We start from the raw sequence: 26,837 nt of genomic DNA on the forward strand, positions 1-26,837 counted from the left end.
AGGAGAGGTAGAGGGTCGTGTGGTGCTTTACCTTATGGCTTAGATTTGATTTAGCTGGCCTGCCGGGTATGCCTTGGGTAGATGGATTGGATTATTGTTAGGACATCAGAGAACAGAGTTGGGATAGGATTATGGGACCAGACTTATGACTGCCATTACACTTTACTTTAGGAAGCTTTGGAGGTACAACTAGAGATAAAGACCCGGGATTTGCATTAAACCACAACCTTCAACCTTGGCCTTTCTCCCTTCAGCCTAGGACATTTAGTGAGTTAGTTGCAGGGTTTTATAACTAAATTTGCCATATAATATTTCATGGTAAAGGATAAACTAGATGGTAATGTGCTTTATGTATTTTGCATGTTTTATATCACACATTTGATTCAACATTGATTGCTCCATAACAGAACATACGAGTGGGAGTTTAAGATCCCATATAGGAGCAAGAAATTATGTTCTCATACAGAAACAACACCAAGTGGTCTCAGGTACACCGGAAACTTCTTACATATTATGCGTTGTATAATTATTTCTAACCCTGAACAACTAATAACCTTCAAATCGAGAACTGTATGCATGCCACAATCGATATTTTTTTTTACTGTAGATGGTCTTTGTCAACCAGGCCAGACTGCAATGGGGCCTTGTTTCACTAGTGGGGTTGAAATCCACCATGGTTAAGGCACTAATTGGTAGGCATTAAGGTGCATCTACAAAAAGAATATCTAAGACAAACTATATCTGAGGGCTTTACAACCAAAATGATTTGCTTACAATGGTTCACAAATTGGAGCACTCGATGCCCTGCTTTATCTCTCCATTATACATGGAGTGCTTGTTTTATGTTGGGAGCATTCAAAGGTCAATAAATGATAGGAGAATTATAAGAAGTATGTATAAATAGAATATTAAAAATGCAACATTAAAAAGGTGGATTATGCATGTACAATATGCTACAACATGAAAAATTATGAATGTACAAGATGCTACAACATGAAATGCTTGGTAAATTATGTGCATATAGTTGTCATGCTTTTTTTTGGCCTAACAAATATCTTTAAGTTCCCTATCCTTTACTGAAACAAATCCTATAAATAGTTCTTAATAGCACATGAACGCAACAGAGGATTTAACAATACATATTGGGAGAAATATACCCATAGGATCCAGCCACATTTGTTGAATATTTGGTGTAATTTTTAGAGGAATTGACGAGCTTGGAAAGGATTAAATATGCAAGGTCATGCTCGAAATGACAACCCAACAATATATTGTTAGCTTTGACGTCATAGTGAATGATCACTGGGACAAAGTGGTGATGTAGATACTCAATCGCTTGTGCTACTCCCAAAATGATGTTGTATCTGTGTTCCCAGTCTAGTGATCCTCTCATCTCGTGCAACAAACCACCCAAGCTTCCGTTGGGCATGTAATTATACATGAGAATCTTGGTTGTGTTGTTGGAATAAAAACCAAGAAGTCTCACAATGTTTTTATGCCTGATAGAGCCCAGTGTCTTCACTTCTGCACCAAATGAGTCTCTGATCTGTTGTCCTTCCTTCTTTGAAGCCTGAAGCTTCTTCACTGCAAAGACATCTCTGTTAGGAATTTCATCCCTATAAACAACATCTGAACAACATTTTCCTATGATATTGTTGTCAACCAGACAATCAACAACATCTTCTAAAGAGAAATTGAGTTTCTGGAACAGTGTCATCTGCCATGGCCACCCATTTCTGAATCTTCAAACTCTTGTTGAGGAATTTTCTTAGCTTTTATCAACACACATATCTCCAGAAACAACATCATTCCTATAGCACTAAACAAAAGGCCTATGATTATCTTAACATTAAAAACTCTAGAATTCCCTTCAGGGGACTCAGCCCCTAATTGTTCAAAACAATTATCAGTCCACGAAGTACAATGATCTACAAGTCCATATAAACTACTTGCAGGTAATTCTATGAAAAAATTTGTGTCTGGAAGATAGCCAAAGAAATTATTGTATGAAACATTCAGAGACACTTGATTTTGGTAGTTGGCCAAGAATACTCAAATTCCTAACCAGCATATTGTGAGATATATCCAAGGCTGCCCATTTTGTGAATCTATAATGGAATGGTCCCCAAGAGATAATTCCAACTGAGATTCATTGCAATGTCCAATCCTTCTATGCTTCCAATCTCAGAAAAGAATTCCACTAGTCAATTTGTTGCTGCTCAAGTCTAGGTACTGTAATTTAGTGCACAACAAAATCTCTCTTGGTATCACTCCAGAAAAATCATTTCCATTCATTGCTAGCTTGTCCAGTGAAATGAGATTTCCCAATGTAGAGGGTATGGAACCCATAAACATATTCACTCATAAATCCAATACATGAATATTTTTTAGAAAACCAAGCATGCTTGGTAGATTACCTGTAAGTATGTTTCCATGAAGATCCAACATCTGAAGTGCAGTGCATCTTCCTATTTCTGGAAAAAGGGTTCCTGTAAACTAATTATCTTCCATTTCAAGGAAGTCCATATTTTCTAGTGTTCCAACCTATTTTTGGGATTTCTCCAATAAGATTATTGTCACCCAGCCAAATCCTAATCAAATATTTGAAACTACCGATATTTGGAGAAATAGATTCAGTGATATTATTTGACAGAACAGTCATTTTTGTGACATTTTTCAATTAGAATATGCTTGAAGAAATACTTCCAGTTATCCTATTGTCATTAAGATCTAAAGCCTGAAATGATTTGCAGATACCTACACTGGCAGGAATTATTCCTTTAAACCTATTCTTCCAAGTAAACAACAACATCATATTCCTGAGTTGTCCTACTGTATCAAGTATTGCTCCAAATATCTGGTTGCTATAAAGTTGCAGCTGAGAAAGACTATTAACCAGGGAAGAATGTATTGAATCACAAACATTGTTAACATTGAGTTGAAGCTCGTCCAGATTCTTCAAGTAACCTACTGTGTTAGGAATGCTTCTATACAAAGTTCTTTAGTGATAGGTATATCACCTCCAAGCTTGTGCAGTTGCCAAGGTCTGATGGTATAGATCCTACCAAATTATTTTTCCATAGAAGAAGATAATCCATCTTTTGTAGCCTACCAAGCGCCTTGGGTAGAGAACCTGACAGACTATTTACATAGAGATATAAATATAAAAGTTCAGAACAATTTCTCAGCCCATCTGGGATTGACCCTGATAGCCGAGTTGTGTAAAGTGCAAGTGATTGCAGTTTTCTTAATGATTCAAATGAAGGAAGAATTGTTCCAGAAATCATTGTTTCTGCTCTTAAAATATGTAGCTAGGTTCAGTCTTCAAAATGACAGATGTAATCGTGATTTTATGTATTTAATAAAAAGAGAAAAATAAATTTATTATTGTGAGTTTTAAGGTATGGGTTTCATGCTCAAGAGAATTTATAGGTCAAGCACCAACAGAGTGCTTCTAGGTTTGAGATAAATTCATTGAGTCATTGTCATGTATGAATCAACCATTTGGGCATGTTAAATATTGTAAAAAGAAATTAGTTGAAGTCAAAAGACCCTCCAAGACCTCCTCTCAAGTGCTACAATAAGTCAACCCTCAAAAGAAGCAAATCAGTCTATCTTAAAGACATTTAGGCCTAGGTTCTATGTCAAGTCAGCCTACAAGCATAAGAAGAAATCCTATATATACAAGAGGACTCAACCTCATTCAAGGACTAAGAAGGAAGCATCATCACCAAGAAAATAAGTGCGAAGGAAGAGACAAAGGAATCCTGTTTAGTAGCGAGTAACAAACAGAGAAGATCAAAGTTGCTATAGCTTTGTTTTGGGTCCCTCATATCGCACATGTGACTACAACTAGGGTTTCTGCGGTACAATATTGCAGCCATTGAAATAAGCGGAGATATAGTCCAAGAAGAATCACTTTGTTGGTCGAGTTCACAAGGAGAAGGGATCAAGACAAGATAAGGAGAGAAAGCCTTTCAATATGCCTTTATCATCTCATATATGCACCTAGGGTTTCTGAGAGAAGGGCCGAAAATTACAGAAGTTGCAGGCAGGGCCAGCTGGCATCGAGATAGGTCAAAATTACAGTCAAGGTATTAGAAGGCTGAAATTGAAGACAAGGAAGAAGTAGCTAAATGGACTTGGAAAAAGAAGAAAATTTGACTTGTACTGGGAGTTTTTTCAAAGGTTTAGGTCTTGGAATTCATCAATTAAAGATTCTATAAGAAGTATAATTTTTGTGGGTTCTCAAGATTGGAAAGGTTATGGCCTTGCTGATAGCATATATCCCATTTCCTTTGTCTCACTGTTCTTTATGTTTTTGGTAGTTGTTTGATGAAGAGAACACATAATAATAAGTAAGTATAAAAAGAAGTGAATCAAGTAACATAAAAATACAGCACAAACAGTTACCAAGCAAGAGACATCGTTTCATCTCACTTCCCTAGATTTCTCAACATGGTATCTGTTGTAGCTCAATCTAGCATAGCTAAGAGGTTCCACTAAAGAACCTCATTATTAGTATTGTCATGTTTTGAATTGGTGTATCTGCAATGGAATCATGTTTTTTAATGGACACATGCATTGTTGGATTCCTATTAAGTGATGGAGGGTGGAGCTGTAATGCTCCTATTATGGAAACTTTTATAAGGTATGAGGAATGGAATTTTGTGATCTTCCATCTCATTAGAAGTGCCAATGAACGATCACGACATGCATAATATCAAATAAAGGTAGTTGAATCAATAACGTTGAAGGAGTTTTTGGCATTGAGGAGGTCACACTTCCAGTTTGGGTTGATGACATATGCACAGCACAATATATTCCTAATTTGGAAGAAAATCTAAGAACTCAGGGGATGTTCATCCTTGCTACGCTAGGGATCTTCTTCTTTCCGTTGTTGGAAGGGCAACTTTTAATGGTGAAAGTCAGAAGATCTTGCATCACTTCTGGGGAATAAAAAACACTCAATAATCATGTATTCCTGCTACAAACCAATAATGGAACAACTCATACATGGAATTATTAAATGACAATTTATATCATATTGCAATTAGAATGGAACAACTCATACTTTGAATTATTAAATGACAGTTTATATCATATTAAATTGCAGTGAAGGTGAAGATATATGTTCCAGATATGCATCCTCTCTGCTCTTAAAATAACAATATGGAAAATAATTTTTCTATTGTTTTCCTTGGTTATTACCAGAAAAACGATTGTGAATCTAGAAAGCGTTGCACCATGGCCTGGCTTATAACATACCGATTTTTTTTCACGATCAATAATGAAGCAACATTATTACATTAATAAAAAAACCCAAGCATTTCCAGGCAGTGAATTTCGAGCTCAATGTCTGGGCAAATGAAGTTAAATTTTAAAAATCTGTGATCTGGGTTTTTTTAACGATACCCCCAATTAACTTCTATTGTTTTCCTTGGTTATTACCAGAAAAACGATTGTGAATCTAGAAAGCGTTGCAACATGGCCTGGCTTATAACATACCGATTTTTTTTCACGATCAATAATGAAGCAACATTATTACATTAATAAAAAAACCCAAGCATTTCCAGGCAGTGAATTTCGAGCTCAATGTTTGGGCAAATGAAGTTAAATTTTAAAAATCTGTGATCTGGGTTTTTTTAACGATACCCCCAATTAACTTGTACGTGGGAACTTTCCAAACATTTGGACTGGTTAAGAGATATCGTCAGTTCCTCATATGCCCGACATTTATAAAACGTCTGCAAAAAATCAATTTTTGCTTTTAAATAAACCAGATGAGCAGTGAGCATTATTGACCAAGGACTTAAATTCTTGTAGTTTGGAATCGAGCACAATATTGCGATGGTGATCGATCTGAGTTAACGATTTCTGTACGGGGTTCATTTGGTACAAAGATGGAAGCAGTCAGAAGGCGTATTCTGTGTTGATCCAAAAGCATAAATTCTAGTTTTCTCATTGTGGAAGGATACTTTGGATTTTCTGGAACATTCACTGTGTGCGAATGTGATAGAATTTGTCATAATGAAAGGCGCAAGCAATTCAGACATTGCAATAAGGCAAAGAAACGAGTAGAAATGAGTACTGATCTGATTGATCAGTTGACCCCTGAAGAGAAAACTCCACTTTCTCAATTAAACCCTGAGATTACACAGTTCAAAGATAAACTTATTTTGTGCAAGAGAAATCAAATTGAGACAATAAAAAAAAAAAAAAGGTAAGAAACGGAGGTGAAGAGGTATTTAAATGATGGTTACTTTGTTCTCCAATCGACGGTTCATAGAATTTGTGCTTAGATCCATGAAATTACGGGAGGACAAAATGCACAACAATTGAGAAGGAGAGTGCTCCCGTAAGCAAATTTTGTCAGAACTACCAAGGAAGAAATCGATGGTTAGGGTTTATTACGGAATCACCGTCCCTCCATTCCGAAATAAACCAAGGGTTCTTCCGTAAGTGGTTTTATGGCTTCCAAATATCGTGTGTTTTTCCGCACCCATCATCTAAATAGCCCAATATTTTTAATTTGTAAAGCTAAAGAGGCTGAAGTTTTGTTTTAAGACACTATTTTCTTAACTATTTTCACACCGAGTTTTGATCAGTTAGACAATTAAGTTAGGAGGTGGAAATAATGGTGGTCCAGAATTATGGATTTATGAGGAAAATAGAAAATTGTTGTTTCACTTTTCATGTGTTGATGAATAAAGTTTTCACATTCACTCACGAATTTGTTGGGTATGATAAGTTTTTCCTTGTTTTATTTTGTGTTTATTCTTCTTCCTAGAAAAGAGTAATGAAATTGTTGGGCTTTGATTTTATACTTCACTAAGTTTCTCTAAATTAAAGCTAAAAACCCTTAAGGATGAGTTTCTCTTTTTCAAATTTCATTACACACGAATCATATTTATTCTAAAGTTGAAGATAAAAGATTATGTGCAAGGAGACCTGTTATCTAAAACTTTCCACCATCATTTCTTTATGCTCTTTCTTCATTTGTATTCAACATGAGAAGGCCACTTTGGAAATATTGTTCACATATGGAAAATTAAAGGGTTTTAATCAAATTTATGGGGTTTTACGAAATGATGGGACAACCAATTAATCCTTTTAGATTTCAGAATAAATGTTTTGGGCACCGATCTCTCCGAAGCTAGAGATTGCCTCCCAAAGTACAAGTTGGGGTGACAAGTCAAGGAAGGGCAGCTCAATAAAGGACATTCAAGGACTCAAATATTATTTAGGGTCTCTGTTATCTCAAAATCAAGCCCTGGAAGGCTGCTGACCAGGAAGACTTCAAGTAACTATTTCAAACCAAACTTTTGACTAAGGCTTAGCCTCCTTAGCCTCATAGGGCTCTCTCAAAGGGTTATTGATTTTGACTATTAATAAGATGGCTAACTCTTGTGGAATAACATTAACAAATATGAAGGCTGGACAAACATTACATAAGTTTCCATTGGGCTTATGGAGTCAATCAAACCTCAATAAATAATGATACTGCCTTTACATAGAAGTCAGGGCATGTGACATTTAAATGTTCAAAACACAACTCTTATAAAACCACAGTTCATAGATGGGTACAGGAAATCAGAACAGCATAAGTGAATTCTGAGTGATTACACATCTATGCAATTGAAAAAAACATGAAGGACAAAGTAAAACAACACATCTTGAACATGGAAATGCTTTATGAATCCTAAGAAGAAAAGCAGATAACTTATATTACTGAACTTTGTCTTTACATAAGCCAAAACAACACTCTGTTTTATAAAATCTCCAACCCCCATTACATAGATGTTTCAGCTATATATAGAATCATTATTCTAACTACTTCGAGCTTCCTCCTCCAGCATGAGGGGAGCTCGATAACTGCCTCTAATGACACCTATTAGCTATTGAACTAACTAATAAATACAATAAGGAACTGACTGTAGTGTTTAAGAGTTCTAAATTAACTATAACTCTAACTCTATCTTCCACGCATAATGACTTCTCCTTGTTCTTTGACACTTGGTCCCTTTTTGATGTGGCTGAGCTGGATGTTTAGTACTCCATATCGGCCGTGAACGCTAAATCCTTTAACTACTCAGTCATGTTGGGAGATGTCCCTTGCTTCTCAGTTCCAATTTTTCTCAAATTTCTCAAATGCACAGCAGCATGTCTTCTAACTTTTAATGACCCAAAATATGGAACACTGCCACGTTCCTGATGTGTTGGAGGCTGCATTAATAGATATGTGTGCGGGCAACAGTTCTTTGTATAAAATGCATTTACCCTTTGAACGGTGATAAAGTGGCTTTATAACAGAAATTTAACTTGAGTTAAAATATTCCACCCTTTTCAAGGTACACCTGTCTTGATCTGAATGGCTATTGTAGCTCCACCTGATATCTTGCATGTTCTTTTGGCGTTTCCTTTCCAAAATTTCCGCTCAAAATACAAAATTGCCTGTTCTGCGTTAAAATCCACACCTTCAGCAGTTTCGTAGCGCGCTACGAAACTGCTGTATTATTTGAAACAGCTTACCTTTGACCCGAGACCTTTATCACCAAAACATTTGTTTGCCAAAACTTCCTTCGACCTTTCATATATATAGCATGGATTTACATGTCTTCAAAAACAATAAGACTAAGCAGATACGACAAAAATTTGGAACAAAACCTCTCGTGAAGAGAAAATTCATTTAGTAGATAATTGATCCAGTTGTACCTTCAGGCCTTCAATCTTCTTCTTCAGAGCTTTATTCTCAGCTCTTATGTGCATATTTATCTTTCTTATGTACTTGGCCTCCTGGATGGCTGGTACTGTCCATGTATGAAACTGTGCATGGCAATCAACTACTGAATTCAATTGATTTTGATAGGTTTCAGTCCCTCCCCACAGAGCTTTACGATAATTTGTATACACATCTGCATGTTTTCTAACTGCTTGCTTCAGTTTGGCAATCTCATGTTTAGCTGCCTCTAACTGGTTTTTTATGACTGCTATATTATCTCCTTGAGATGTGATGGATGTTCTGCTTGTGTCACTTTGCTTAACTTTCCCAGTTTCCTCTGTTTTTTACTGCGCTTCTTTTATTTGCTTCCTTGTAATGGGTCTTCTGGGTTTGAACACAAATCCTTCACCTGGCTCATCGAATTTAAGCCTTTTTGAGGCTTTAGACTTCTTGGTACCTTCTTGCGGTGACTGTGTCAAATCAATATGAACTGGTTCACACTCTTCAAATTCAATGGCCTGTAATAAATCACTCAAACTTGCCTTAGACACTGGGCTCTCATCAACAGCTATGGCGTTACCCTTTTCTTTGTTTATTTGGCTTCTTGTCCTTACTCTTGAAACTGCTTCAGCTCTACTTGTTTCAGGTACAGTCTTCTTATCCTGAGATTTTTCTTTTGTTGATTGCTGAGGTGGTTCTTGAATGATCAATGGCTTCACTGGTTTTCTTGGCTGTGACTTGTTTTGCTTTTTAGCTCTTGCCTCTTTTTGAAGTTCAGCTATGGTGAGTTCTCTGACTGGTTGTGGAGTAAGGCCAGTCTTGCTTTGAAATCCGGCCATGAAAATAAACGAATTCCAGTCTCTGCCTATCTTTTGGAGGCCATCTAAAACTAGCAACTTAATCAAACCATGATGAAACAGAGAGGTTTCACAGTCCTCTTTCCTTAATTGCACTTTATCACACATTTTACTCAGACTGCGAAACAAATAAAAAGGAATGTCTATGGAGATTTTTCCCGTGAAATGCAAGAGCAGTTTGAAATGGTAAGAATAGACCTTATTGTACCTTCCTTCGCAGGTCAAGTATTTCTGAATGCAGGTGAGAAGAAGAGCATAATGTTCCTTGACATAATTTTTGGGCACTGCTTTTGTTAAGTCTTCATTTACATATGCCTCCTTTAAAAACTCCTTACAGGGATTCATATCAAACTTAAAATTTTTAAACCATTCTTCCTGTCCTCTTGGGATCTCTGTTACAGCAGATATTGCTTCTGGAGACACCTGAACCTCTAACATGGCTACCTTCGAATTTAACCCAGTGAAATTAAGCGCAAATTCTTTGGTTACCTGCGCATGTCCTCCTTGCAGCTTCTTGCAAAAGTTCCAGCAGTCGGCATCTTTGAACGCTTTCTTCACGCCTTCATCCCTCAACGCTATATCCAAGCCCTCAGGTTCAGTCCTCTGGCATTTACCGGATTTGTGTTCTTTTCTCTCCATTTTCCTTTCAAAATCTTCACACACACAGAGTCTAACAGTTTCAGTTGCAATGGTGGTTCAGTTCCTTTTAATTCAGCCTCGCTTGAATTCTGGCTCTCTTGAAAACAGCCTCGCTTGAAAACAAATCGCTTGAAATACAAATTCTTTGTCACTCATGCAGCACTTACTGGTGAGCTCCAGTATTGTAGCAATAATGCTACAACTCCTGGGGCTCCTGTCTCTCATTTTATCAACCCGGTAGTTCGTACAAACTTGGAAGCGACGGTGCTGTATGCACAAGTACTAGCTCTTGTCGCAGCTGTCACTTGGTCAGCTGGCACAAGTCCACTAGGGCTCAAGCCAACTTCTATAGGCTCTCTGAAGAAGCTTGCTAACTGATGGACGAAAGCTATCTCAAGGAAAACTAATTTACTTGACAAAAATGAACTGAAAGCAAATCAAAGCATAGAAACCCTAGGAAACCCTAATTTAACTAGTCTAACCTCTATGATGCAAAGAATGTGAAGGAAACTTCTACCAATGATGCCGTTACTTCTAATAAGTGAAAATGCATGAATCTAAGCTACTTGCATCTTAAAAGACATGTTTTTGTATTTTTTCTTTAAGTGGATGGAGTGATTGTGTTTTTGTGCTTATTAGGGTTTGGTTGTGCAGATGTGATGCAGAAGGAAGGAAAGCGTGGGAAAGGTTGGGGAGGCTAGGAGAGGTCCCCAGGGATCCTTAGCATCCGTCCACAGAGGTTCCTCACGTTCAGAGGCTCAGCAACCGAGTGAGTGGCCTCCTACAGGATGTCTGCAGGGGATCCTACAGGAAACGTAGGGGTTTCTACAGGAAGTCTACAAATTGCTACAGGATGACCTACCGTGGGTGTTTGAAGTGATGGTGGTGTGATGGAATGGTAGGGCGAGATATGTAAGGTAGGGATAAAGCTGGTGATGGCTCAGGAGTGGAGAAGTAGGATGGGGAACAAGCGTATGGAGTAGGTTGGAAAATGGAGGGTTAGAACAACGAAAGGTTGAGAGGATGGAGTTACGTGAGGAGTGGAAGAGGTTGGGAGATAACAGAGCGGAGCAGAGGTCAAGGATGTGGTTGCATGCGTGATCAAGACGAAGGAGAAGGTAATGGAATGATGAAAAGCAGTGTAAATAAAACAAATGGCTTATGACTGTCACCAAGACGAAAATTCATTAACCTATGCTACCTGTGCTATGAACTCAATGAACAACAATCCAAAGCGTGAAGAGAAATGTGCATGAAGCTGTGATGAAGGTGTATGGTGCGAGAGTGAAGTGCATGAAAGAATCTATCATAACCGTGACTGTGTTGCAGCATGTAAAAAGTAAAGAACTGCGTATTTTTGTGGTTGGTGTAGGCTGCACTCCAATCTCCAAACAAAGATGGCAGTGGAGGCTTTCTCAATTGTTTTCCTTGGAGCTCCAATGTATTATCAACCTGCTAGTCTAACTAAACAACTAAAAGCATTTCAACCATAAGCTAAACTCACTCAAATTCATAAAAACTAACTCAGCAAACTGTAATTTCGAATTGCATGGGAAAGCGATGAAATAAAGTGCTGGAACGAAAAGTAATTAACATTACAACACAGAGGAGGTCTATTGCTCTCAGGTTGGGCCCTAACCTGAGAGCTATAGCTCCCTTGAAAGCTCAAAACTAGATTCAAATCTGGTTGCCTTTATTCATATCAAAAATCTAATGTCATGCCAAAATTGGCTTACACAAAAACAAAAACCAAGCTTGCAACTTGTGCACAACAATTACAAATGTAATCCCAAAGTTCAAAAAGCCCCTAACATAGGCTACGGCTTTCATATTTATACAAAATGATGATTAGGCAGGCTTCCTTCATTCGTGGGGCTTGGCTGTCCAACTGAAGTCAAATTGCTGTAAAACTGCTGATCCTGTAGAACGAGTTGGCTGCCTTTGAGCTCGGTGGGGAGAGTTGTTGGAGCTCGGAGTTGAGGTGATAATTACGAGGGGGGTCATTTAAGGCCGTAGACAACCTCCCTATAAACCTGTAATGTCCTCCTTGTTGTCTCCTTGTCTCCCTTTACGTGGTCTTTTGCTCTCTTTAATGCCAAAAACCTGAAATCGACATGTATTAGCCACAAAAATATAATGTCTGCCCTTCTTCCTACAAACACACGAATATACTAAGAAATGAATGCATAAACAGTAAAAGATGAATGGTTGAGCAAGTAAAATAGGCCAAAATGAGCCCAAATTGTACCAAAAATTGGGGCTCATCATCACCCCCCAGCTAAACCATTTGCTCATCCATGAGCAACCTTGCTCCTGCTCCTTGTCCTTGGCCGAGGACTAGGGACTGGAACAGGCTCTTTCTTCCCCGCTTTTGATGGCCCTGCCTTCTCTGCCCCTGGTGGTGATGAGGGTGGAACTTCTTCCCTCTTTCCTGTTTCTTTGAGCCGGGCTTCGGAAGGCGATTGGCCTATCTTTCGTGTCCAGGAGGTGACTTTCGGGCTTCCCTTCTCGGGGGTGGCCGGTGTTTTAGAGGGATATTTCTCACTGGGTGAAGTAGGAACACTCCCTAAGGTGGTTTGGCTGCTGGGTGGAGGCTGCGACTTGTTCGTTTTCATTCTCTGACTTGTCCTTGCTTCGAAAGGTAGAGGGATCTCCCTCTCTCTCTTCTCCTTTAGCTTTGCAGGTGTGCTAAGGGCGGCCAACGCAGCTGCTATCTCCTTCTCGAGAATACCAGCCTTCTCTCCCTTGATTTTTACTTTCCCACTGCTCCTTGTGGAAGGCCCTTCCCTTTCTGTTTTCGGGCTTCCTGTAGAAGACCCTGCTTTATCCACTTTCGGCCCTCCTATAGAAGACCCTTTCTTTACGAGCTTTGGGCTTCCTGTAGAAGACCCGGGTTTGACCACTGCCGGGCTTCCTGTGGAAGACCCCTTCTCTGCTTTTGGGCTTCCTGTAGAAGCCTGCGTCTGTGTTTTTGGGCTTCCTGTAGAAGCCTGTTGCTGCTTCCCTGTAGGCGTTGTTCTTGGGCTTCCTGTAGAAGCCTGCTTCTGTGTTTTTGGGCTTCCTGTAGAACCCTGTTGCTGCTTCCCTGTAGGCGTTGTTCTTGGGCTTCCTGTAGAAGCCTGCTTCTGTTTTCCTGTAGGGACTGCTTTCGGGCTTCCTGTAGAAGCCTGTTTCTGTGTTCCTGTAGACGCAGATGTCACCACCTTTTCTTGCTTGGCTGCATGGATTTCGCTTTTGGCTTTGGCTGCAGGAGCTGATGAGGTGCTTGCGCTGACGGGGACCACCTCAGCTCTGTCCGTCCTACTCTTCAACCTCTTTTCTCTTGCTGACAGGATGGGGGTGTCCTCTTTTGCTCTGTCATCCTTTCCCTCATGCTTCTCTTTTCGTTCTTTCTTCTGTGCTGGAGTCGGGATCTTTTGGCCTTTCCCTCTCTTACTCTCGGCTACTGCCTCTTCTTCCTCACTGCTAGAGGAATCCGATTCTTCAATCAACATCTTTATGTCCCCCTCTCTCGTTAAATTTCTAAATGATTCCCATGAGAGGGGAACCTTATGTGAGTGGAGCGCGTCCTCCACAAGAAGCTTGATCAACCCATGGTGGGCGACCTGATCCGGTATGCCGTCCTTGAGCTTTGTAGCGCATTCCATCAAGGACTGTAGCAAAAAGTAAGGAATGCTCAGTCTCTGCTCTGCAGGAAGATCAATCCAATGTCTTAGTTCATTGAGCAGCCGAAAGTGATATGCATACACGATGCTATAACGACCTTCACAGGTGATATATTTCATGATTTGCAAGCTGACTTCGTTCCATGGTGGCGACAAGCTTGTCCTTCGTACCCCATTTTTGTCCTCCGAGAATTCTTCCTTAGGTGGGAAGAACTCTTTCTTGGCCTGCTGGCTCAATTTTCGTTCTTCTTTATCCCACGACAGACCCATAGGCAGTTCAGTGATTCTACTGATAGATTGCGGGGTGAGCTTGAGGCTTAGGCCTCTGAAATTCACTGTGGCCAGCATTTTGGATTTTGGCCTCAAGGCCTGCAAGAATTCCTCGGCCACTTCATCATCGTAACCCTGCAGCTTATCACAAAATGATATCCATTGTGCTCGGGTGAAGAGCTCCACCACTTCCTGATTTCTTCTCAATTTATCTGAATCAGTGGGTTCTCGCCTAATAAACCCACCCGGCATGATGGCACAGTTTTCTTAGCCGGAGGTGGTGATGGTGGAAGAGAGTTTAGTTTCGGAGACAGAGTGTAGAAAAATGTGCACAACCCACAAAATGTTATGACACAGTCTAATTACTCAGCAATCCTGTAGAATGACAGTATAGGCACACAGACAACAATTTCACCATTTCCTTATAACCAGACGGTGAATGACAATTCTACCACCTTTTAATGACCAGTTGCATGAAAAGTCCAGGGTTACCTCGTTACTCGGCCACCTTTTTACGTGAGGCACCCGCTTTCCTATAGAAGACTGTGTTCCTGTAGGATGGCAGCGTTCCTGTAGAATGCCGCGCGCGATTTTTCGGGAGAGTCTACAGTCGGTCTGCGCCTTGGGTGTGCTTCTTCGACCGCTCTGATAGCCAAAGACTCGGCGTATCACTCTGCAAAAGGATCAGGATCGCCGCTCGAGTTCAAACTGGTGGTTGGTGCATGCATGAATGCGATCTAGCCGATTAGATTTTGAATTCGACGGAACTCGTGGCGCGGGGGGTGAGCTGTCCCCGCTAGACCGTTGGGTGACGTCATCCCCATCATTCAACTGTGCGTTCCCTTGCTGCCGCATCAATTCCCGCGGATCTACCGCCGTCTTTTTCTATTAGTCGTTCTTTCCCGACGGGATTTCTCACGTGCATGCTGCCCATACGTTTTGTCCTGGCTGCCACTCATACATCCAACTAGACCATTCACTGACTGACGTGGCCGGCCAAATGGCCACACCGATGCTCAACCCATTCACCTTTACGCTTAGCAATCAATCAAAGTAATCATTCATGCAGTCTGAAGGAGAGAAGGGTTGAGACACTTACCTGCGTGGCTGTACACGGTGTTTCGGCTCTTTGGGATGCTGAGGAATCGATTTACCTGCTGCTGGCGATCTTACACAGTCCCGGAGGTTTATGTTCACGAGCTGCCGCTGATAGATGGCATGCTTTGGTTGCATGCACCCACCTTTTACTTCAGATGGCCCGCGCGGTGAATGGTATCCACTCTAGCAGGTTTAACGGTTACAGGACTCCCCGGGATGTCTTGGTACCGTTCTTCCTCCTCGGGTGCATGCTGCACGACGATAGATGGCCTCACGATCATGCTCGGTGCTTCTGGACGACTGTGGTGAACAGGAGGTGAGATCTCCGGCGTTTTTTTCATTGACAGTTTACTTTTCCCGAGAACTCATCGATCTGCCTTTTTTGATGCAGGTACTTTGTTGCATGGCGACACGGATGGTGGAATAATGTTGCAACAATGTGCATGGTTGACAATGATGGCATGCATGCATCCAAACCCACCCTTAACCGCCAGATCTGTTCATGAAATGCATTCTGGGCCGTTCTGAGCTTCTACAGGAAGTTTCGTGTAGAAATACAGAGCTTCCTGTAGAAAGGCAGCTCTCCCTGTAGAAAGTCTGCACCTTCCTGTAGAAAATCCACATCTTCCTGTAGAAAATCTGCGTCTTCCTATAGAAAATCTGCGTCTTCCTGTAGAAGACTAAAGCTGTAATGAAAGTGCACATACCTTGAGGAAAAATGAGCATTCTTGGAGGAGGTGCGGTGAGGTGTCCTGGCTGCATGATAAGGACCCTTGGCCTTGAGTTGAGAGGCTTCTTCTCCTCCAAAGAACACCTGCAATCTGCATGCAACTTTCACATAATAAACTTGCTGATCTTGTATTTTTCTTTTTGTTTGTTTTTTCTCTTTTTTTATTTTTTTTGAAAGATAGCAGGGGCGCCTCAATGAGGTTTTCACCCCTACCACCTGCCTTTGGCGCCTCAGAAAGGTTTTCACCCAAGGATCTTTATTCCTTTTCTCTTTTTTTTTCAACCCATTGACCGCCTCATGGAGGTTTTCAATCAATGAGCCAATCTAAGGCGCCTCCGAGGAGGTTTTCACCTTAGATTTTTATTTTTTTCCTTCTTATTTTCATTTTTTCTCTTTTTTTTCTTTTTTTTTTTCTACCCTACCCTACTTGAAAAACAAAATCATTTTCAAGTATAAGAATACTTCCAATGGAGCCATGTGCACATCGAGATTAGAGAAAAAATGATGTGAAGGCTCGAAATGCATGCTTGGACAAGTATCCAGATCTCAGAGACCAAATGATCTGGCGTTGAAGGGATCAAACAAAACTGAGGAAGAAAGTACTGCTGCAACTTAGTGACCTTCTGAAACCATATCTCAATATAGCTTTGATATCCTTGGTTCTTTTGCTGATCTGGATCATTCTTCATGTCACCTTCTAACATGACTTTCTCATCTTCCTCTTTTTGCTGATCTTTCTCTTGAATACATGGAAGATCTGATGGTAACCATGAAGGAACTCTCTCGATCTCTGATTCTGATCTCTTCTCTTCATTAAGTGCAGCCCATGGTTCTTTGATCTCCTCTTTGGAATCTTCTTTTGCTTTTGGTCCTTCAATGTTGTCAATAGATTCTCTCTTTTGCAACACTCTTCCTGAGCTTTGGTGAACATCATTGAGCTCAAAAGGAGTCATTTGCACATGTTGTGCCTCAGCTTTGCAATTGGGTTGAGCTGCTCCATTGCATGGTTTTGGAAATGGAGGTACGGGTAGCTGAGTGGAGGTGTGAAACTGAGATGGAGATGGATGGCATTGTGGTTGGGTAGGCATTTGGGGTTTCCTTGGTGGAGGAGGAGGCGATGGTTGTGGATGAGCAGGTGGTGGAGGAAAATGAGCGGGATGAGAGTTGTACTGGGGCCTCCACTCCTGATAAGGTGCATTCCACTGAGGCTGTGGCTGAGCATAAGAGTGAAACGAATGAGTAGCTGGTTGGGCATAATATGGATCTGTGAAGGAATAAGGAGGAGGTGTGAACCAGGAAGGATGAGCAGGGGGACCCCAAGAAGGCATGAAGGTGGCTTGGTAAGGGTCATAATAGGTCTCGGGTGTCCCTTGTAGTTCCTGCTGGTAAGATCTAGGTCCATGTGGCCTCCTTTGGTTCATATAACAGAGTGATTCAGTGGCTCCCTTGGCTCTTTGATATGTAGCTTTGATTCTGGGCAAGGAAGGGCACTGATCTGTAGGATGGTATTCTTCACAGATGAAACACACTTCTAGAGGGTGCATTGGACATTCGTTCCTAGGATGCTTTCTAGTGCACCTAGGACAAAAAATGGCCAAAGCCCTCTTGGCTTCTTCTTGCTTCTTTTGGATCCGCAAGGTATCCAGTTGCATGGCAAGAAACTGCCTCATATCACTCTTGAAATCTTCGATCTGATTTGCAAATTCATCTTTGGACAAGGGACTGCTCCCAACATTTCTTCTTGTATCCATTTGCTTCAGAGGAATGTTTCTTCTTCTTCTTCCCTAGAGGTTCTTCAGATATGTCTTGATGTCCACCCAGGGGTTCTTTCATCACAGCCATCGAAGAAGAACGTTGGCTGTGTGAAGCAGTGGGGGTGTTGTGCAATCATTTTTCTAACTTATCTCTACTCCTACAAGGCATGAAATGAAATCTTTTTGGTTGATTTTTTTGTTTTTTCTACTTCTACCTACAAAACTAAAATAGATTGAACTGCACCTAACTATCTTGCTGAAATGAAAATGCGGAATTGAAATGAAAGCAGGAAAGGACTAATCTATTTTGCTCAAATGAAATTGCAGGAATGAAATGCTAGGCTACGCTTGCGAAATTGAAAGGCTAATCTACGCTTGTAGAAATGAAATTGCGGAATTGAAATGCTAATCTACGCTTGCAGAAATGAAATTGCGGAATTGAAATGCTAATCTATGAAAGCAGGGAATGCTAATCTATGAAAGCAGGAAATGCTAATCTATGAAAGCAGGAAATGCTAATCTATGAAAGCAGGAAATGTCTATGCTACTTTTGCAGAATGGAAATGAAATAAACTACTTAGCAGAAAGTTGTAGTAGAAAATAGAAGAATAGCAACAATCACCAATACTCTGCCGCTTCCCCGGCAACGGCGCCAAAAAGATGGTGAGCTCCAGTATTGTAGCAATAATGCTACAACTCCTGGGGCTTCCTGTCTCTCATTTTATCAACCCGGTAGTTCGTACAAACTTGGAAGCGACGGTGCTGTATGCACAAGTACTAGCTCTTGTCGCAGCCGTCACTTGGTCAGCTGGCACAAGTCCGCTAGGGCTCAAGCCAAATTCTATAGGCTCTAAGAAGAAGCTTGCTAACTGATGGACGAAAGCTATCTCAAGGAAAACTAATCTACTTGACAAAAATGAACTGAAAGCAAATCAAAGCATAGAAACCCTAGGAAACCCTAATTTAACTAGTCTAACCTCTATGATGCAAAGAATGTGAAGGAAACTTCTACCAATGATGCCGTTACTTCTAATAAGTGAAAATGCATGAATCTAAGCTACTTGCATCTTAAAAGACATGTTTTTGTATTTTTTCTTTAAGTGGATGGAGTGATTGTATTTTTGTGCTTATTAGGATTTGGTTGTGCAGATGTGATGCAGAAGAAAGGAAAGCGTGGGAAAGGTTGGGGAGGCTAGGAGAGGTCCCCAGGGATCCTTAGCATCCGTCCACAGAGATTCCTCACATTCAGAGGCTCAGCAACCGAGTGAGTGGCCTCCTACAGGATGTCTACAGGGGTTCCTACAGGAAACGCCGGGGTTTCTACAGGAAGTCTACAAATTGCTACAGGATGACCTACCATGGGTGTTTGAAGTGATGGTGGTGTGATGGAATGGTAGGGGGAGATATGTAAGGTAGGGATAAAGATGTTGATGGCTCAGGAGTGGAGAAGTAGGATGGGGAACGAGCGTATGGAGTAGGTTGGAAAATGGAGGGCTAGAACAACGAAAGGTTGAGAGGATGGAGTTACGTGAGGAGTGGAAGAGATTGGGAGATAACAGAGCGGAGCAGAGGTCAAGGATGTGGTTGCATGCATGATCAAGACGAAGGAGAAGGTAATGGAACGATGAAGAGCAGTGTAAATAAAACAAATGGCTTATGACTGTCACCAAGACGAAAATTCATTAACCTATGCTACCTGTGCTATGAACTCAATGAACAGCAATCCAAAGCGTGAAGAGAAATGTGCATGAAGCTGTGATGAAGGTGTATGGTGCAAGAGTGAAGTGCATGAAAGAATCTATCATAACCGTGACTGTGTTGCAGCATGTAAAAAGTAAAGAACTGCGTATTTTTGTGGTTGGTGTAGGCTGCACTCCAATCTCCAAACAGAGATGGCAGTGGAGGCTTTCTCAACCGTTTTCCTTGGAGCTCCAATGTATTATCAACCTGCTAGTCTAACTAAACAACTAAAAGCATTTCAACCATAAGCTAAACTCACTCAAATTCATAAAAACTAACTCAGCAAACTGTAATTTCGAATTGCATGGGAAAGCGATGAAATAAAGTGTTGGAACGAAAAGTAATTAACATTACAACACAGAGGAGGCCTATTGCTCTCAGGTTGGGCCCTAACCTGAGAGCTATAGCTCCCTTGAAAGCTCAGAACTAGATTCAAATCTGGTTTCCTTTATTCATATCAAAAATCTAATGTCATGCCAAAACTGGCTTACACAAAAACAAAAACCAAGCTTGCAACTTGTGCACAACAATTACAAATGTAATCCCAAAGTTCAAAAATCCCCTAACATAGGCTACGACTTGCATATTTATACAAAATGATGATTAGGCAGGCTTCCTTCATTCGTGGGGCTTGGCTGTCCAACTGAAGTCAAACTGCTGTAAAACTGCTGATCCTGTAGAACGAGTTGGCTGCCTTTGAGCTCGGTGGGGAGAGCTGTTGGAGCTCGGAGTTGAGGTGATAATTACGAGGGGGGTCATATAAGGCCGTAGAAAACCTCCCTATAAACCTGTAATGTCCTCCTTGCTGTCTCCTTGTCTCCCTTTACATGGTCTTTTTCTCTCTTTAATGCCAAAAACCTGAAATCAACATGTATTAGCCACAAAAATATAATGTTTGCCCTTCTTCCTACAAACACACGAATATACTAAGAAATGAATGCATAAACAGTAAAAGATGAATGGTTGAGCAAGTAAAATAGGCCAAAATGAGCCCAAATTGTACCAAAAATTGGGGCTCATCACTTACGACTGTCATTAAGTACATGCACGGTAAAATCCCTTGGGAATGATATTTCTGTGCATGTTAACAGATCTATTAGTGGGATAGTGGCAAATGAGTGTTTAAACGTGATACGAGAGGTACAAAACCTGACATGAGTGGACACAACTAATGACTCGGATAACAGACTTGACCTTTCAGGAAAGATTCGCTGCAAAAAGCACGAATCCATGATTTCGCAGCGCTGTTAGTTTGAAATTCTAATAATGCGCTGTGAAACGGCCTAATCATGACGCGCTGCGAAAATGCTAAACCATAATTGCGCTGCGAAACTGGCCAATAGGATTACGCTGCGAAATCACTAAAAGACACGATGACTCGGACATGGATAAGACATGACTATGGAACGATTGATGGATGAATTAGAACCAATAGGAGTCGAGTATGGTTTAAATTAAGAACTTTAACACTCAAATCCTAAGTAAGACATATAAAACGAAATCAACTTGACACAGACCTTTGTACTTGGACTAGGACAAACAACTATATACATAATTTTTTTTTTTATTAGTTCTAAGTGATAACAGTCTCAATCATCAAGAATATATTCTCATCTCCAAGGTATTTCAAGGACAAGAATAACATAAAAGAAAATATCAAAAACCCTAGCATTCTTGGCAGCCTCGTTGAAGTATCAACTCAAAGAAAGGAATGATCAGAATCTACCAAGAAGGCTTGACCAAGTTCTGAAGTTCTCAAATCTCAAAACAAATAAATCTCAAGAAGACTCTATCTCTCTCAAGGCATTGAAACTCATTCCAAAGATACAAATTACAACAACAATATCAATCTTTCTCCAAGTAAGCATACTTCTTAATTGTGTGCATAATGAAGCGATTTTTGAAGATACTACATCACTGCTTCAAGAGGTCGAAGGCCTCATTCAAAAATTCAGAACAGTCTGAATCCATTGACAAGAAGATCAAATATTTGTGACTCAAAGAAGAAGATTGTTTTCATCACCAGATTATTTGTAGCAATCACATGACCCAATTTCAAGACATCCTTAGAAAGGAATTGAATTCCCCAAGAAGACAGAGAAATTCATATCACAGTGTGAAAAGCACCGAGATTGGGATGAATCTATCATCTGTGGAACTAAGGGTGCAATCATCTTCAAATCAAATATACTTGTTCTCTGTAGAGAAATCAAATGTCTAAGAAGGCTAAATTTCCTCAATATATTTTAATAAGCAATTAAATCAAGAAACTACAGGTAGAAAGTAAGTGCCAAAAATAGTCTACATTATGAAGTTTTGTTGCAAATAAGTCTTGTAGCCATCAAAGTAGCAGAAAGGAGCTATAAAGGAACTCGTGAAGAAGAATGTCTCAACAAGAAGGACAATAATTTATCCAGTTAAATAATTCTTGAAAAAGGAAGAAGGGTCAGTAAAGACAATAGTACCATGGCATCCTGAAATACCAAGCATTACAGTTAGGTAGTTATCCATAAGGAATGTATGATATTTTCCTTTTAATTTTCGAGGGTCCATCATAAGATGTTGTAGGGTTAAAATTATGGCTCTAGGATTTGTATTTTGATGGCCCATAAGAAACCCTAGTAACGAGGAACCTTATTCTTAAGGTACTTGTTCCCTATGATTTCTAGCATTTGTTAGGATTCTGAGACATGGGATAAACCCTAGAATGACATGAAGAGAAAAATAATATGACCTAGAGTTTGAATGTAAGAAACCCTAGGATGACCTCTTGATTGCATAAAACCCTAATAATATAGCTTGACATCATATTTTGGTATCATATATTTTTCTTGGTGTGCTTGTCAATAAATATTGCAGGTACAAGAAGTAAAGGTGGATGTGTTGAACCTTTTTTTAAGAAGCATGATAAAATAAGGGAACTATACAGACCCTTGGGAATTATTCATGAGTTATGGATACCTAGAAGGAGTAGAATGTGTAAGACATCTACCATTGTGAAATAATTACAACCAATATAGTATGATAGGATGCATCACATTAAGAATGGCATCATAACAACATATGATTTAAAGCAAGAGATCATTAAATCATTATGGGAAACTTTAAAGATAGTTGAATTGTATGGCAATCATTATTAGAAAGAAGTAGCTCCTACTAACCTCATTGGAAGCATAAGTGTTACTTATGGATATAAAAAATTCATCTAGTGAAGAGTTCATTATACATCATTAGGAAGAAGCATTTGCAAAATGAGGGTAATCAGGATCCTATAATGGAATCTTCATTGAAAGATTCATCTCATGGGAGAAGCAAATGGCTTGCTGAAAATTCCAACTTGTATGGGATTAAGAGGATGATGGAATGATGTCAAAAGAAGTGAAGCACGTCAAGGTAATTGAAGTTCTTTCAATCAAGGAAGCTATCGAAGGAATTCTAGATGACCAAAAGGAAGAGATGAGGTATATATGCTTATATTTACTAAAATTGAGCCATGTCATATAGTTGCTGATAACATGGATAAATCCTCTACCTCATGAGCATGATCAAGAGAAAGGGATCTCCTCCTTTGGAAGGATGCATGAAGGCATGATTAAATCAATGTAATAGGTCCTCATATGGAATATGAGGTGGTTAAAACAAATAAAGGAACTATGGATCGATGGTCCTGAGGATCAATATGTGAAGAAAGTAAGGAGAGATAAGGAAAAATGTAATTATAGCCACATACAAAAAGGAAATCAACATTTGATAACTAGAAGGATTGACCATGACATCTCCATGAAAAAGGTATGAATACTGTGATGAAGTCTGGAAAGGAAGATGACCCTTGAAATTTAATATCCTTTTGGAGATGTGTTAATATATGTGCAGGATGTTGATGTCACAACAAGCAGATGTCATGATGTAAGGCCATCATAAAGGTAATGTTATTTTGATGTTCCATTTTTATTTTTGAACAATATTTGGATGGGATAATACAGGGATACCAAAAGAAATGTTGTGGATGTAACCTAAAACTAATACTCATATGTTGGGATGAAAGATCCTAAAGGAAACATGATGTAAAGGAGGTAGTTATATGATCACAAGTCATATATGAACTAGAAGATCACTTTCAAACATGAGGAAAAATGACATGACTTACTTGAGGAAAGTGATGGATGGTTGATTCCCTACAAATAAGTACCAAAAGATGAAGGCTCCATATCAAAGAAGATAAAATTCATGACATTAAAAGAGGGATCCCTACAAGTATTTGATTGTCCCATGATCTCCACCTATAGAGCTCTGGAAGCAATTCCTTGGTTAAGAGGGAGCTTGGGTACATTTCTTTCATAGGAATGGTTGCATCCCTTCATAGGAATGGGTATATCCTCCCTGAATGAGAGGCAAAGATAGACACACCATTCTTATCTTCACTTGGGAAGAAACAATGGAGGATTTGGTAATCATCTGGCATACAATACTCTTTGAGGATGTGGTAGGACATCCAAGATAAGAGTAATCATAGAGGACCAATATTCTTTGAGGACTAGGAATTCAAGATAATAATAGTCTTGGAAGGACATATCCTGAGAGAACCTGAGTGGGATATGTTCCTTGAGAGACAATGATGAAGGTGTCTATAAATCATTGGTCTCACCAACATTATGTTATGATAATGTGGAGAGATAGATTTATTAGTTAATTCCTTGCTATGTGACAATGCTAGATGATATGATGCTAAAAAAATGGGTTACCAACCCGAATCTTCTTATGAGAATCCTTCAAATTTAGAATGTCGAAGTACCTTGTAAGGATTTTGAATACCTCCCTGGTTAGGAGGGAGTGTTGAAATATGTAACTAAGTTTGTTTTTCATAATGACAGATATAATCGTGGTTTTATGTATTTAATAAAAAGAGAAAAATAATTTATTATTGTGAGTCTTGAGGCATGGGTTTCATGCTCAAGAGAATGTATTTTTATGTGTCAAGCACTCATTGAGCACTTCTAGGCTTATGATAAAGTCATTGAGTCATTGTCATGTATGAATGAGCCATTTGGGCATGTTACATATTGTAAAAAGAAATTAGTTGAAGTCAATAGACCCTCCAAGACCTCATCTCAAGTGCTACAACATGTCATCTTGGGTGCTATATCAAGTTGGCCTACAAGCATAAGAATAAAGCCTATATATACAAGAGGACTTCCTCATTCAAGGACGAAGAAGGAAGAATCATCACCAAGAAAATAAGTTCAAAAGAAGAAACAAGGGAAGCCTCTTGAGTAGCGAGTAAGAGAAAGAGAATATGGAAGTTGTTCTGGCTTTGTTTTGGGTCCCTCATATCACATGTGTGAAGATAGATAGGGTTTTTGTAGTACAATATTACAAGCCTTGAAAGAAGTCGATATATAGTCCAAGAAGAGTCACTTTACTAGCCATGTTCACAAGGAGAAGGGATCAAGACAAGTGAAGGATAAATAGCATTGAAATATGCCTTTATCATCTCATACATGCAACTAGGGATTTTGAAACAAGGGTAAAAACTCACAGAAGTTGCAGGGAGTACGAGATTGTAGCAAGATAGGTTGAAATTGCAGTCAAGGTATTAGAAGGTTGAAATCGAAGTCAAGGAAGAAGCAGCAAATGGACTTGGAAAAAGAAGTAAATTTGACATGGTCTTGGAGGAGTTTTTGTCAAGGGTCTAGGTGTTGGAATTCGTCAATTGAATATTCTATAAGAAGAATAAATCTTGTGGTTTTTCCTCTCAATATTGGAGAGATGTTGGCCATGTGTGATCGCCTATATTGTGTGGCCTTTGTATCATTGTTCTTTATGTGTTTGGTAATTGTTTGATTAACATAAAACATAATAATAAGTAAGTAAAAGAAGTGAATGAAGTAAAATAAAATACATCACAAATAGTTATCAAGCAAGAGAAATCATCTCATCTCACTGCCCTAGATTTCTTAACATATGCAAGCCCCAAAATAGTAATATTATTACACTTTCCAAGTCTAGGATGTAGTTCACCTTTAATGTTTAGATTCCCACCTCCATGAAGAAATTTGATAGCCTACCGAGTTTTTGTGGTATCATACCACTTGGTTATCAAATATAAATAAATCGACGAGACTAGAGAAATTAGCAAGGTTTGGAGGGAGGGTTCCTTCAAGTTCATTGGGGTTGAGAATAAGGGTCTAGAGATTCTTTAGATTACTAATATCAGAGGGTATACTTCCTGTTATTCTATTTCCATAGAGATGTAACAACAGTAAGTTATTGTAATATCCAATCTCTCTTGGAAGTGTACCAGTCTGATTGGTTGCAGACATTACAAGTGATTTAAGATATTTAAGAGTTGCAAACTATGGAGTAACTTGACCTAATATTTCTATGGAATACAAAAATATACATGTAGCCAAGTCTTCGGAAGAACATGAGATGCCACTCCATTTACAAGAATTTTGGTCTCCAGGACCTAGGATTCCATGTACTTAGTGTTGATCCTCTATTTCCATTCAATGTCTACATCCATGAAAAGAGTATTTGGCCTTCTAGATTCATCCATATTGTTGTCCATTCTGAGAGTAGAATTGCACAGCTAGCCCAACAAAACTCCACCATGAATCTTGAAATTACCACATCTGTGGAAGCGTATTAGACAGACCTGGAGCTCCCATCATAACTATATCCTAGTCTTAAGATGAAATATCTAGAGCAGTGACAAAAATTATAACATAATATTAATTTCCTAGTGTACCAAATACCTACAAACGTAGCGATGAATGCAATAGCACACAATATCTATGTCAGTGTGTACATGTTTGAAATTCAAATGATTGATAAAGTTTTCACCTATCAAATGCCTTTTTGACCGTGTCTCCTCAATATAAAGCATGAATTTATGGCCCATACAAATGTGAGTGTATAGCCTAGGCATTTCATTCCCATATTCTTCAAATTATTCCAATTTATGGGCTTTCTTATATTTAAGAATTTTACTAAGAGAGTCGGGGCATGTACGCAAAGCTATCATAAACAGTCATACTACTCAATTATGCTTTTTCATATTCCTCGGATCCAATGTATCCCATGTAACTCTCACTCCCTAGATAAAACATACTTCACTAAATGTTATATTTATACCATGGAGATGGGCTACTCAATGCATACCCAATTCAAAACACAAATATCTTGGGTTTAACTTGGATAAATTGCCTTGATTATATCATTCAAGAATTAATAAATAATGTAAAGTACATACATGCACAAGGTAAAGCTGGTGGAATTGAATCTACTAGAGAGGAAGGGGGTGAGCTCATATCCAAAGATAGGGAATGATTGTATGCACTAGAAATAGGAATGTTTTTCATC

The 26,837-nt window shown here is 39.4% G+C and overlaps 1 pseudogene; it reads right to left on the reverse strand.

Annotated features, from left to right (window-relative positions):
• Positions 1–1,129: 1,129 nt before the first annotated feature.
• On the reverse strand, positions 1,130–26,087 carry LOC149157481 (uncharacterized; annotated as a pseudogene).
• Between the last annotated feature and the right edge of the window lie 750 nt (positions 26,088–26,837).

The sequence above is a fragment of the Pinus tabuliformis genome, chromosome 5_2 (assembly GCF_031772625.1).
Source record: "Pinus tabuliformis cultivar Carrire ecotype Pingquan chromosome 5_2, CPIR1, whole genome shotgun sequence".
Taxonomy (NCBI): domain Eukaryota; kingdom Viridiplantae; phylum Streptophyta; class Pinopsida; order Pinales; family Pinaceae; genus Pinus; species Pinus tabuliformis.